Source organism: Mixophyes fleayi, chromosome 9 (genome assembly GCF_038048845.1).
Source record: "Mixophyes fleayi isolate aMixFle1 chromosome 9, aMixFle1.hap1, whole genome shotgun sequence".
NCBI classification, from domain to species: domain Eukaryota; kingdom Metazoa; phylum Chordata; class Amphibia; order Anura; family Limnodynastidae; genus Mixophyes; species Mixophyes fleayi.
In genome coordinates this window covers 110,645,805-110,652,457 of record NC_134410.1, presented here as the reverse complement: position 1 = coordinate 110,652,457, position 6,653 = coordinate 110,645,805, and positions in this window count along the sequence as shown.

Genomic DNA, 6,653 nt, shown 5'->3' with positions numbered 1-6,653 from the left:
ATTGGTTGCTTAGGTGATTTCTAAGAACCCACTAGGATGCACAGTCCTGACACTAATTATAAGCACTGTCCTATCTTACTATTTTATCTTAGCCTTCGTATTATTTACATAGCTCTAACTTCCTCTATGCTTGTAGAAACTTTCTTTTAGTTACTATCTTGATCTCACAAAAATATTTATTTGGTTTCTGTTTCCTTACCATAGATCTGTATTTCACTACCCTCAAATCTCTCACAGAAGCTGCTCTATGAAACATTTCTCTTTGTTAGGCTGGGTACACACTACACTATTTTCAGCTGATTATCGGGCCAATCAAACGATTAATTGGACTAAAAATCTTGTTCAACGATGGAACAATGTTATTCCAATTCTGCAGTGTGTACGCACTCCCGACCGGCAGTGTCCATAGATCTCTATGGAGTGTGCAGGGTCAGGATCTTTTCAGCCGATGGTTATGACAGATGAAGAGCACAGATCTGAAAGTAAATTGTGTAAAATGTGTATAGTGCGTACACATGAATCAGGACTTTTTTTCTTTCAATCATTGGTAAAATCGCTAAGGATACTTTCTGAATTAGGAGCAATGCAAAAAAATAAATAAAAGTATCAAATTTTCACCTTGATAAAACCATGTAGCACTGCAGGGGGGTATATTTAAGTGCAGACAGATTTGGAGTTGGGAGATGGGAGTGTCCCAGCTCAACTCTTAAATGCAGTGTAAAAATAAAGCTCCCCAAGTATTTGTGTACTACATTCAAAAGCAACCAGCATTTTCTCTGCATGCAAAAAAAAATAAAACCAATCTATTCTCTACTCTTTAATGCTCCTAAGAATCCTTACTCCTTAGATAAAGAAAATATTTAAAATTATTTTAAATGTGTCTTCTACTTGATCTATCTACTGCTCTTATCTTTTATCCCTTTTTATTCTTTCTGGTGTCCACATTATTGCTACTTCAGCTTTGTTTTCTTTTTTAAATAAACATTTTGTTTTATATTTCATACACCATTAAAGTTGGGTTAGAAGGAGGGGTATCCAATATAATAAGGAAATGGAGGAGGGGGGCAGTAAACTGTTTATTCATGTCTTCTTGCTGATGGTCTCTGTTCAGCGTATATCACTGTGAGTCTTCAGGTATACGTAGGTAGGGTATTTTCTGCTACTAAATTAATACTGTGATTTTTGGGATGTTGATGTCAAACGGTTCATCAGTAAGACCACGTTTGGATCAGGCTTTGTAGTTTGAGTCATAATAAAATCTTAGGGGGGACTATAAGGGTAGGAGAACAAGGTCCGGAACTGGTATGGAGAGTCAAGTCAACGCTATCACTTTGTAGATTGAGGTAGGTATGTTGAGGTCTTAAAGTGGGTCAGCCATGGAAGCCAAGTGCATGTAAAACTACTTGGAGTGTTATGTAGTATAGCTGCTATGGGGCATATTCAATTCTTTAGTTTCCCCGCAGCGAAACTAAAGCTCGTGGCTCAGGTAGAAAACTACCGTAATAACGGTATTTACGTGCACTATTACCGTAATAACGGTAATAGTGCGCGCGCCGCAAGATTTTTGGCTATAACACCAAGAATTGAATATGCCCCTATATGTTCAATTCTATATATCAGCTTTATTGATGATGGAGGTGCGGGAAGGTGACTTTGTTTGTTTCCAGTGTGCAGCTACTCTGCATTTTGCAGCATTCAGTATGTGCCAAATAAATTTCTGGATAGGTTACAGCTCTGCCTCTTTCTCAGTAGTGACCTGCTTACTCTCTGATTGGCTGGCAATGGCTCCTCCGTTTCCCCACAGCCAGAAACCTCCTCTTATTGGCTTGAGCCAGGGCCATCTCTTCCATTGGGCACCATGGGCAGGTGCCCGGGGGCCCCACAGGCAAGGGGGCCCCATAGGCAGGGCTCTTAATTAGAATAAATAATCCTGCAAAAGAAAAAACCTGCAAAAAAAAACCTTCAAGGGTCACTGAGCAAGTACATCTATCTATCTCTATCTCTATATATCTATATCTGTATCTCTATACATATATATATATATATATATATATATATATATATATATATATATATATAGGGGCCCCAGTGCACTGCTTTGCCCGGGGGCCCATAATGTTGTTAAGATGGCCCTGGCTTGAGCTCTGCTGTTAGCCCAGCACCTCCTCTCATTGACTGAGAGAGGAGACTTGCACTTTCATGGGGAGAGAGGCCACGTGCACCCAGTATTTGTATATATATATATATATATATATATATATATATACATATTAATATATATATATATATATATATATATATATAACCCTATCAATGTCATAACTTTTAATATGAAGGAAATACTAAATACTGTTCACAATTACATACTCTACAATGAGTTTCACATACAATTCAATATTTTAGAGTATTTATATGTTTCACACTCCTTAGAGCTACCCCGTTTCTACTTATTCACAAGGATATTATAACATTTTGCTATATAAATGCAGGGACAACAAATGCCTACCTCCCAAAATTTGCAAAAAGAAAATCAAAACAATTAGGTCACACCCAATCCACTTAGACCATGCCCATTTAACATGAGGTTGTTCTCTTGACCCATAGGCCACATCCCATTGTGATCACCAAAAATAAAGAGTACATTCATTGTATCTATGTGATTGTGTGCTGTACGAATATTATTTGTCTGAAGCTTAATGAGAAGTCATAACAATGAGTATCCTGTTGAACCATTATGCATTCCTTCATTAGTAAACATGTAATTGGCACTGCCCTGGAATTTAGCATAGACTGCTATGACAGAACGGGATTATTTTGCCACTGTGTCAGGAAGTTGGTTTTACAGATTTGTCTTGGGGTTCCTCTTACTGTCAGTAACGTGCCATTTCTGATCAATAATTTTACTGCTACTCGACCCCAGACCAGAGCCGAATTTAGACCTCATGGGGCCCTAGGCAAGATACTGGTTTGGGGCCCCCTCCCTGAAAAAATCCATAGCACTATAGTTTTTTAGCATAACATATACCCCTATTCAGGGGCTGGCTGGCAGACTTTAGCCCGGGGGGGCAAGCATATAGCACTGGCCCATAAGTAGCGGCCCATTTTTAAATGGTGGTCTCACCGCCAGCCCTGGGAGGGCCCTCTGGGCCCTAGGCAATTGCCTAGGTTGCCTAGTGGTAAATCCGGCCCTGCCCCAGACACAGGAGAATAGTCCCACCAGTCCTTCACCAGCACCTGGAACCGCTTACTTCTTGGTCGTGTGTCTAGGTGCTGCACCTCTTAGCTGGTAACGATGGCTGGATCCTTACATTGTATCAGGACTGCTTGGTAATGGGTAGAGTGTTGACACAGAATGCTGGGTTCAACATTGGAGAGTGGATTAGAGTGCTCTCTGTAGAACATGGGAATTCAGCAGGTATAGGCACCGTGCAGGATCTTTAGGAATATAAGTATTTGTTGCTCATCAATAGTTGTTACACAAGGACAGTCACTTAAAGGTACTCACACATTTTACATGGGGTTTTCTGTTCTTTATATACTGTTTGGTACACACAGGTGGGTCGCGGGTAGTCTAGCCCCACCTTTAAGCAGTCCAGATTGATTCAGTAGACCATGTTCACACTTTTAACAGTGGGCACAGTGGTAGGCAGGGGGAGTTCTCTTGAAGATGGCATTATCCATTCAGTCCGGTGGGGAGAGCATCGCAGGAGAGGGATCATCAGACCCTAGGTCGCGCATGCGCATAAAAGACTCCAGGTCAGAACCCGGAGTTAACTGAAAAAGAAGGGACAGCCTCCTATTGGATACTCTGTCCCTACATGACTTCAGTAGTAGATTGCCACGTTAATTAATTGATGCGGCGACAGATGATAATTAACAGGGCAAAAGTGGGATGAATAATAAATAGGCTCCTAAGTCTGGGCTGGGAGATCGTCATCAATTTAAATAGTGCCACTAGTTCCGCAGCGCTGTACAGAGAACTCACTCACATCAGTCCCTGTCCCATTAGAGCTTCCAGTCTAAATTCCCTAACATACACACACACAGACCGAGAGAGACAATTTAATAGGAGCCAATTAACCTACTAGTATGTTTTTTTTTTTTGAGTGTGGGAGGAAACCAGAGTGCCCAAAGGAAACCTACATAAACGCGGGAGGAACATACAAACTCCACATAGATAAGGCCATGATTAGAAATTGAACTCATGACTCCAGTGCTGTGAGGCAGAACTGCTAACCACTAAGCCACCATGCTGCTCAATATAAAGATTTATCTTTATATATCCCTCCCAAAGTATCTTCCAGGATCGGCTCCAGAGGAATGATTGTCAGACCCCAAGCAGCAGTCTCCCTGCTGCCGATACTAAAGCCTCCAGGTTTCAGTGTGTTGCTTGCCTTCTGGGACTCCCAGGAGGAAAGGCATCTCCTAAATTAATTTTGCAGCTGCCGCTCGGACCGGCAACTGAAGTTCTGCAGCTAGCCGCAGTTGCTCTGTCCAGAGGCGGTAACTTTGGCCCATCCTCTGCATCAACAGGGACCTATTGGCGAGCCAGCGCAAATGGAACCAGAGTGGCAACACCACAGGAGTCTCCCTGATCTCCACTGGACCACCAGGGTAAACGATAAATCTACTTTCATTATTTATAAACAGTTACAAACAGACTTAAATTCACCTTACATAGGGACATTGTGCTGCACATAAGCAGTCAATGGGAATATTATTGGATTAAACAATCCTCACAACCTGTGTTGGGAGGAGGGATGGGGGGTGAGCACAATGCCCTTCTGTTGAGAGATGGTCTTTGGGAACAGAATATAATCGTCTAGGTGAGGTCTCTTTAGAATACATATAATACACAGCTGAATCTTATTCCCACACATTAGGGGCACTCAGCTTCTCTCACATTCATTGTGACATGATTTAAGGGATCACTGACAAATGGTGAGATTCCAACTATATTATACAGTGATCTCAGCGCTGTCCAACGTTCTTCCATAGGGAGCCCAGTCATGCCATTGCTGTTTCAACATGTTAGTTGGACAGATTATACAAAACATGATCTCATGTAAGAAAAGGTTATGAGAGTACATTCTCATATAAGACAGCTTTTCGCAATTCCTATTTTTTTTTCCACGTGAAGACATTTTCCCTTCTTGCTCAAATCTTACACACAAATGTGTGTGCCAAGTACAAACATCAGTGCACTCAAGTAAAGTATTTTCTTTTACTTAAAATTGCGCTTTTCATGGTAATCCTCATTTAATTAAAGGACGACTAAACCAAAAATACAGGTTGGCTTTTATAAAACAGCTGCAACTAACTTCTAAAACTATATGGAAAAGTTGGACTACCTGATCGAAACTGAAAACATTTGACAGAAAGTTTTGATCATGGAAGAAGTACTTTTGCTACATACAGTAGTCTTCTTGTTAGTATACTGATTTAAAGACACTGCAGTCAGCATGTCCTCAATGTAAAATAGCTGATAACAGAGAACAATAGCATGCACTTAGCTCATACTTGTCAACTCTTAAGCTGGGTACACACTACACAGTTTTCATCCAATAATCGGCTAAATCAGCCGACATACGACCGCTCTTATAAAAGTCGGGTCAGTGTGTGCAGTGACACGATGGTCGAAATACTGCCCAAATGGGCGATTGTCGCTTCATTTGGTTGGTCGTACCGTTTAATATTTTCGTTCCAATCTCGTTTCCGTTGTGTAGTGTGTATAAACTTCCGACCGATCCACAACAGTGAGTATGAAATTACAGTCATTGCTCAAGACAACATGGCTGTAAAAAGTCGCTAAAGGGACGTCTGCTCTTCCCTTTATCGTCCTAAACAAGGCTAGTGTGTATGCAGTCCATGGACCGAGCGATCGGACCATCGATCGCATGTAAAATCGCTCGGCATAAAAAGTTGGTTGAAATTTCTGTAGTGTGTACCCAGCTTTAGATGCCCCTCCTGGGTGACCCTGGAGGGGAGATCAAAGGGGAAGGGGTTGTAGTGACATGATACGTGAATAATTGCATCATTAAGCCACGTCTCTGCCTGAAATCCAGTCTTGCTCTACTGGGACTCATGGAGAAATTTGTGAGACTCCTGGGGCCTGATTCATTAAGGATCTTAACTTGAGAAACTTCTTATTTCAGTCTACTGGACAAAACTATGTTACAATGCAAGGGGTGCAAATTAGTATTCTGTTTTGCACATAAGTTAAATAGATAGGTTGGCTAGTCCTGTTATGAAATGAAGCCCATCATGAGAGATACTGTCTCGGTGAACTCGAAGCACTACAATCCTCATCATGCCATGTTTACTAAATTTGTTTATGCAATTTTTGCATTTTAAATACTCCTCAATACCATACTTGAATACTTTTGAAGGCAGCTGTCTAGGAGGGGGCCCGTCGCAGGGGTGTGACCACAAGTGGTGCGCCGTTAGGCTCTGCCCCCTGTCAATCTTATGCAATTTCGGCCAATCGCAGCAGGGGGCGGGGCCCACGATGGTGCATTTAGCCCCGCCCCCACCCATCTTCAACAACGGAGACAGCTGGATCCGGGATTTTTGCCTGCTCTCTCGGGAGTCCGGGAGAACTTACAAAAATTCAGGAGTCTCCCGGACATTCTGGGAGAGTAGGCAACTATGCT